The following is an 8,912-nucleotide window of genomic DNA, read 5'->3' as shown; positions in this document are numbered from 1 at the left end:
CCACCTAGGTGATTTTCCCAAAGCTTGACAAAGCCCCCTTCCATCCCTCTTTCTTCCCCCTCCTCCAAACTGAAGCATTATAACAAAGTGTCACACACACACACACACACACACACACACACACACACACACACACCCCTTTTTAATCTTCTTACACTTTACTCTACCCAATATTCTTCCATCTAGTGACTCTGACCTTGTTCTTTCAGAAATAAGATACTCCATCTTCAGTTTCTCATTTGTATCCCTGGCCAGTCTGTGAAGATACTAATGCTCTTCTTATTTAAGAAACTCATATAACTACCTGTATTTAGATCTACTTCTCTCTTCAGACTAATGTTTTTTTTTTTTTTATAAGGAGAGACAATTGTTTAATAAAGTCCAGAGACCTCCTTACCCATGTCCCTTTCTGACCTTCTTCTTGACTTTAAAACCATAACCCCTTTATGGACTGACTCATGAAAGAACTATCCTTGGTACTATGGTCTCTTTGTCCTTGAATAGATCATTGACTTGGCCCATTCACTCTAGAATGTCCTTCCTCTCTAAAGAAGGTCCACTCCTCCAAAAAGAGAGGTCCCTTAAGAGCTTCCTTTTTGTGGTAGGGCCTTGGCCATCCTGCCATCATTCAAGTTTCTGACCCATTCCTGACTTTCTGGGGGCTCCACGTCCCACCCTCATCTCAGCATTCAAGTGCCTTTATTCCTTACCCTTTTGTGCATTTGTCTTTTCCTATTAGAAGGTAATCTGAAATTCAGATATTACCTTTTTCAGTTTATTTGTCTTTCAATTTATGGTAATTAGAATAGTGCCCAGAAAATAAAAAATGCTATTTTCTTTCTACTTTCCAAAATCTTGACTTTTTTCTCCATCACTGTGAAGTCTTTTGTAGGCAGAATGCACAAAATACTTGAGAATGTATTTATCAAGACACACAGGAAATATGTGATTATAACTTTAAAAGTATTTATCCAAATGAATAGAAAAATATCAGTTATTTAGTTTATCTATCAGATCTATGAATAAGGGAAGAATGACATATGTCAACCACTGTGCTAAGAAACAGTATATACAAAGAAGCAAAAGGAGACAACAGGTAAAGAAATACACACAAATATGGAAAATGTTACAAAATGTCAAAAAGATAATTATTATTTAAAATTAAAAAGTTTTTGCACAAATAGAAATCAGTGCAGCCAAAATTAAAGAAAGCAGAAAATTGGGGAAAATTTTTGTGACAAATACCTCGGATAAGGATCTCATTTATCAAGAATCAAACTTATAAAAATATAAGTCATTCCTCAGTTAATAAATATAAAAGAATATGACCAGGCAATTTTCAAACAAAGAGATCAACACTATTTTTAGTAATATGAAAAAATGTTCTATATCACTCTTGATTGGAGAATGTATATTAAAACAACTCTGAGGCACCATCTTACACCTATCAGATTGACAAAAATGGAGAATGATAAATATTGAAGGGGATGTGAGACGATTTAGGCGCTAATGCATTGTTGGTGGAGTTGTGATCTGATCCAGTTATTCTGCAGAGTAATTTGGAACTATGCCCAAAAGGCAATCAAACTGTGTATATATATATATATATATATATATATATATATATATATATATATATTATTTATCCATCAAGACCACTGCTAGGTATAAATCCCATAGAGATTTTTTTTTTAAAAAAAGGGGGAAAGGACCAATTTATATAAACATACTTAAAGTAACACTTTTTGTGGTGGCTAAGAACTGGAAATCAAAGGGATGCCCATCAATTGAGGAATGACTGAATAAGCTATGGTATATGATTGTGATGTAATAATTGTTGTGCTATATGAAATGATAAGCAGGATGATTTCAGAAAAAAACATAGAAAGGCTAACATATACTGATAAAGTGAGGTGAACTAGGAAAACAATGTGCACAGTAACATCATTATTGTAGGATGAAGAATGGTGAATGACTTAGTGCCTCTCAGTAGTACGTTAATACAAGACAGTCCCAAAGGACTCATGATGAAAAATAATATTCACCCCAGAAAAAGAAGTGGTTGTCTGAAAACAGATTGAAGTTAAACTGTTTACTTTCCTATGTGGGAAGATGATACAAATAACTCCTAAGAACTTTATTATTGTCAATTAGAAGGATTCTACATATACAGAGGGTATAAGGTGAGTCAATTATAATGCAAATTTCTTTCTTTCTCTTTTTAAGTTTTTTTGCAAGGCAATGGGCTGAAGTGGTTTGCCCAAGGCCACACAGCTAGGTAATTGTTAAGTGTCTGAGGTCAGGTTTGAACTCAGGTACTCCTGACTCCAGGGCTGGTGCTCTATCCACTGCACCACCTAGCCGCCCCTATAATGCAATTTTCTAAAAAAGAATTGACAAGAAAGAGGGATGCCCTGGGAGAAGTGGGAGAAAAAAATGGTATAAATTATCTCATTTAAAAGAACCATATAAGGAAGAGCTTTGTAATAGGAAATGGCAGGAAATACTTGAACATCACTCTCATCAAAATTGCTTCAAAGAGGGATGAACACACACACACATCACACACACACATCACACACACATACACGATTAGGAGAGGAAAAGAATAGAGATGGGGGAGCGAGGAGTGATGATGAAAGGGAGGGAGAATAAAAGGAAGCAGTGGTTAGAAGCAAAACAGACTTTAGAGGAAGAAAGGATTAAAAAGAAGAAAATAGGATGGAGAGAAATGCACAGTTCATAATCATAACTGAATGTTAATTGGATGAACTCATCCATTAAAAAGGAAGCAGGTAGCAGAATGAATTAGAAACCAGAATCCATAAATATGTAGTTTATAAGAGACAAATGTGAAACAGAGACAGACACACAAGAGTTAAAAATTAGGGGCTGCAAAAAAGAGCTTGTGAGAATTTCTTAAATCCAAGGTGGAAGAGTAAGTAGTCCAGAATCTATTACATTCCAACTGGAGTAAAGAAATGTCCTAGAACTGCATGCACATCTGGGACAGAGTTAGCAAGGCAAAAACTTCATAACTCAAGGAGTTCTCTTCAGCAAACACTCAAGTATTTTTAACTTAAAAGGTATGACATTGAGGAAACAAAATGGAAACTATACTTAAGAAAAAATTATTTATGGGAATTAGCCAAGAATACAAATCAATGTGATACTAACTAATGTGTGACAGACAACATTGTCCAGGTACAATGTAGAACTTTGTTCATTTTAAAGTGCTTTGCAACTTTATCAGTTTTGAATCTTTAATTAGAACTTTGATTTAGATCATGAATATTTTACTTCTTAAAGATCAAGATCTAAGGTAGAGATTTTTGGCATAAATTGATAAATTTGATGGATGAGCACATTGATGGGAAATAAATATGGGTTCAGAAGTTGATTTTCGGTGCCATTGGATTGCCTACATAGAGCTGGGATAATAATAATAATAATTATATATATATATATATATATATATATATATATATGATCTGAGCCATTCTGGAAACAATTTTCACAGCAAGTATTTCTGATAAAGACCTCATTTTTCAAATATAAAGATGACAAAGGCAAGTTTATAAGAATACAAGTCCTTCCACAACTGATAAATGATCAAAGTGATAATAGGCAATTTTCAGTTGAAGAAACTGAAGCTATCTATTAAAACTTTTCACATGAAAAAATTCACTATTGAATCACTATGGAATAGAGAAATTCAAATTAAAACAACTCTGAAGTGTCACCTAACACCTATCAGATTGGCCAATATAGTAGAAAAGGAAAATGATAAATGTTGTGGGAAAATTGAGACACTAATGCATTATTGGTAGAGTTGTAAACTGATCTGATCGTTCTTGGGAACAATTAGGAATGATGCCCCTTTGATTCAAAAATACCACTACTAGGTCTATATCTCGAAAGAGACCTACATATGCAAAAAATATTGATTGCAAGTCTTTTTGTAGTGGCAAAGAATTGGAAATTGAGGAAACACAGATCAATTGACACTTGGCTGAACTAGTTGTGGCATATGAAGAGTACTATTGTCCTATAAGAAATGAGGATTTCAGGAAAACCGGGAAAGACTTACATGAACTGATGCTGAGTGAAGTGAGCAAAACCAGGAGAATATTGTATATGTTGTGTGATGATCAACTATAATAGACTTAGCTCTTCTAAGCAACATAATGATCCAAAGCAAAGATGGAAAATGCTGCCTTATTCCAGAGAAGGAACTGATAGTTTCTGAATTCAGATTGAAACAAACTTTTTCCCCCATATTTTTTCCCTTTTTGTTCTGTTTCTTCTTTCAGAACATGTGTGAATTGTAAGCACAGCAGCACAGTGAATAGAGCACTGGCCTTGGGATCAGGAGGATGGGAGTTCAAATTTAGCCTCAGACAATTGACAGTTACTAGCTGTGTCACCTTGGGCAAGTCACTTAATCCCCATTACCTCACATCCTGATCATATCTGGCCACTGGACTCAGATGGCTCTGGAGGAAAAAGTGAGATTGGTAACTTAGCACAGACCTCCTCACTGAAATCCAATTCATGTGCTTGCCATGACATCACCTCCCTAATGTCATGATCTTCTTCAAGAACAAAAAGGACAATTCAAATCCGACCTCAGATACTTAATAATTACCTAGCCTGTGGCCTTGGGCAAGCCACTTGACCCCATTGCCTTGAAAAAAAATCTAAAACAAAAAAGAACAAAGGACGAACATCATCTTGTCTCAAGAGCATTGTATATCTCTCATCTGAAAAGTGACTTCATACTGATTAAATCAATTATGTTTCCATGCTCCTTTGATTGTTTTTAGATATTTTTGAGGAAGAGGGCACTTCCTTTTCTGAATTCATGGAATTGTACCTGCTTATTCTCCTTATCCAAATTTGGAAGAACCCTAATCTTTCCTCCAACTAGAAATCAGATTATCTAATGTATTGTTTCCTTTTAATTAATTGACCTTATTTGATTAGTTGTTTTTAACATATAAATTTCAGTCTTTCTCTGTATTCAGGGTACATTCCTAAACTGAGAAAGTGGACAAGTTTCAATTTGTTAGGTAATTTGCAGGCATTGCTTAATAAATTGATATGCTCAGATCAAACCTTTGTTTCCTCAGTTACATTATCTTTCACTCACCTCAGTTTTCCATGAATCAGAACTCTGACCCTTGAGACCAACCACCTTCCAGAAAAAGAGAATATCCAGATTAATCTTTCACTAATACTGCATCCTGAAGGCCAAACTCTTGCTCTGGATCCCATTGTTCTTTTGAGCTCAGGTAAGGTTTAAAAAATATAGTTTGCCTTTTAGCTTTGGAGGTTTGGAAGTTGCCCTCAGAGATTGGGAAAGTTTTAGTTTAAGTTAACTTTGCCTGAGGGATTGAGATAGTTTAATTTTGGTTAAATTTGGTCTCACTCCAGGAATTAGGAAAATTTGAGTCAAGTTTGTCCTAGGTATTGGAAGGCAGAATTTCAATAGTATGAGACCAGGATACGCACCTAAAAGTTATGAGAATGACAAACCAGTTATTCAACCAACATTGAATTATGTGACATCTGATATAAATCTGCAAGAGAATCAATTGATCATTTGTTATGGTGAATTCAGTTCTTTTCATTGTTATAAGATGAAAAATTAAGGTTGTCAATTATATATAGCTTATCATTTTGGGAAAAACTTTCTCTTGTATTTAGTGTCATTTATACATTCTGTTGCCTTGAAAGATTTCTAAAAGGGAAAATGTAGTCAGCTAGAAAAACTGCTAAAAAGCAGCAATCAAAAAGTTTAGAATGTTGAGAAAGATTAATAACCTTTCATACTTGAAGCAGTTTTCCCATTAAGCAGAACTAACTCCCATTTAGTCATTCAGTAGGGGATTAGGTTTTAAGAAAATAAAACAAAACAAAACCAGTGAGATATTTTTTTTTCTGTCATTTCAGCCTTGGCCACATTGGAATTACAGAAATAAAAATGAGATAATCATAAAAAGGAAAACTTTCTGGGTTTTAAAAATTGCTAAAAAAAAAACCCAATAGATTTTGGAGGTTTGGAGATTAAGGAGATTGGAGATTAATCACTTTAAGATTACAGCAGTGAACTCCTGGGACTTTAGATAATTTCAGGAACTCACCCCCCCTTCTGAAATATCATCAAGTTTTGGGGTGCTACTTTGTAGAATTTAAGAAAAAATAATTAAATAGTGTAACATTTTAAGAGTGAATAGAACTTAGATCATATTTCCCCTAAAGATGAATAAAGCTATTATTTTAGTGTAATAAAAAAAGACAGCTGGTTTATTAGCAATCTCAGAGGGAAGCAAATAATAATTTGCAGCTTACATTTTAGAACCACCTCTTATGAACCTTGTTTGACCAAGAAAAGAGAAAAAAAATTGTTTAAACTAGGGACCTCCTATTTATTTTATCCTACAGAAAAATAAGGAGGAAAACAGTAAAGGAGGTGGTAGATAGAAGGAAGGGAAGATTGGGGAAAGTGGTAGTGAAAAACAAACATTTTTGAGGAGGGACAAGGTGAAGAGAGAGAGAATAGAATAAATGGGAGGGAGGAATAGAATGGAGGAAAATACATGGCTAATTGTGAAAAAAAATTGAAACAAGTGTCTTTGACAAAGTCCTCATTTCTCAAATCTCTATATATAGAGAATAGAGTTAAGTTTATAAAAATAAGAGCCATCCCAAATTGACAAATATTCAAAAGTTTTGAATAGCTTTCCGATGAATTTATTTATAGTCATATAAAAAATGCTCTAAATCTCTATTGATTGGAGAAATGCAACTTAAAACAATAGTGAGGTACTACCTTATACCTATTAGATTGACTAAAAGTACAGATGTAATAGCACTATTAGTGGAATTGTGAACTGATTCAACCATTTTGTAAAGCAATTTGGAATTATGCCCCAAAGGTTATAAAACTACGTATATCCTTTGTCCTAGCAATACCACTACTAGATCTGCATCCAAAAATAGATTAAAAAAAGAACAAAAAAAAAAAAGGAAAAGAATCTATTTGTACAAAAATATTTTTAGCAATTCCTTTCTGGTGGCAAAGAATTGGATATTGAGGGGATGCCCATACATCGGAGAATGGTTGAACAAAATGCATATGTGATTGTGAGAAAATACTATTGTATTTTACATATAATGATGAGCAGAATGCTCTTAGGAAAACCTGGAAAGACTTGTATTAATTGATGTGAACTGAAATGTGCTATGTACAAAGTAGCAGCAATATTATAAGATAATCAGCTGTGAAAGACTTAGTTATACTCAGCAATGCATTGATCCAAGATAACTCTGAAGAATTTTTCATGAAAAATGCTATTCATCTCAGACAGAGAACTGAATGTGTCTGAATACAGATTGAAGCATACTTTTTTAAAATGTTATTTTTCTTGAATTTTTTGGAGGATCTAGATTTTCTTTTATAATGTGACTAATATGGAAATATGCTTTGCATGATTATACATATCTAAATTATTTGGAATTGCTTGCCTTTTCAATGTGGGTGGGGTGGAAAAGGAAGAAGGTAGAAAATCTGGAACTGAAAGTTTTAAAAACAAATGTTATATGTGTGTAATTTGGGGAAAATGAAATACTAAATAAAATGAGAAAAAAAAAATCAAGGACCCCCTGAACCTGCTCATCCCAACTCAACTGACCTCTAGCTCAGAACTGGGTTCTCCCTTACATCTCCATCCTGACTCAGAGATTCTCTTCTGATCTCCATCTCAACTCAGAGATTACCCTCTAACTTCCATCTCAGTTCAGAGACTCACTGTGATCACCTCAGCTCAGAAACCCCCTGTGATTCTCCCAGTTCAGAAATCCTCTTCTTTTGAGGTTATCCTGGAGGAATAACCTCCTCTTGCCATATAAGTAGGAAAATTTCAGTCAGCTTTTTTATGAATCCTCCCCCTCCCCCATACACCCCTCAGCTGGAATAGAAGCAACACTAGCTATTTTGTCACATGAAAAATCTAATGGCATTCAAAACTTCTTCAGTTGGAACTTCAGTCAGAAAGGGATTAACTTTAATTTGAGGTAGTCTGATTTCAGTGTTGATTGATGATGGTCTGTTGAGAACACTATGGAAGTGTTCAGCCCATCTCTCCTGGATCATGTCCCTCTCACTAATCAATAATCCTCCTTCAGTGCTGAGTAGGTGCGATGCACCATAGGTCTTTGGTCCTTAAATAACCTTCAGGGCATCATAAAAAACATTTTGAATTGTTTCTATCATCATAAAACTGAATTTCATCTACCTTCTTACTGAGTCAGGAATCCTGCATTTCTCTACTGCTGCTGATGTTTATCCTTCATTCTCAAGAAGAACATGACATCAGGGAGGTGATGCCATGACATGCACATGAATTGGATTTGAATGAGAGGATGCTGTGCTGAGTTACCAGTCTCACTTTCTTCTCTGGAATCATCTGGATACAGGGTCAGATATGATCAGGATTACTGGATATAATCTTGGATGTGAGGCAAAATGGGGTTAAGTGATTTCCCCAAGGTTACATTAGTAAGTGTCAAATATCTGAGACTGGATTCAAACTTCTCCTGATTCCAAAACTGGTTCTGTATCCACTGCACCACCTAGCCTGTACTTTACTTTTGATGGAATTAACTGATGCCTTCTTAGAAATGGATGATCTATCCTGCTGTTAAATTCTGTGGGGTTCTCATTTTTCATTTTGCATCATTTTCATCAAACAAATCTTGATGTTTCTAAGTGTTCTGACCCAGATGACAAATGCAACACTATATAAAATCTCTGAAAGCTGTTCACTCCCTTTCTGCTCCACTGTTATCAACTGTCTATTGGTTCAGCTTTCCCTCCAAAGTGGCAACAAATTGTTTCCACTCAGAAT

This window comes from Macrotis lagotis, chromosome 3 (assembly GCF_037893015.1).
Source record: "Macrotis lagotis isolate mMagLag1 chromosome 3, bilby.v1.9.chrom.fasta, whole genome shotgun sequence".
NCBI classification, from domain to species: domain Eukaryota; kingdom Metazoa; phylum Chordata; class Mammalia; order Peramelemorphia; family Peramelidae; genus Macrotis; species Macrotis lagotis.
The sequence above is the reverse complement of the archived record's forward strand: the minus strand, read 5'-3'. Positions refer to the sequence as shown.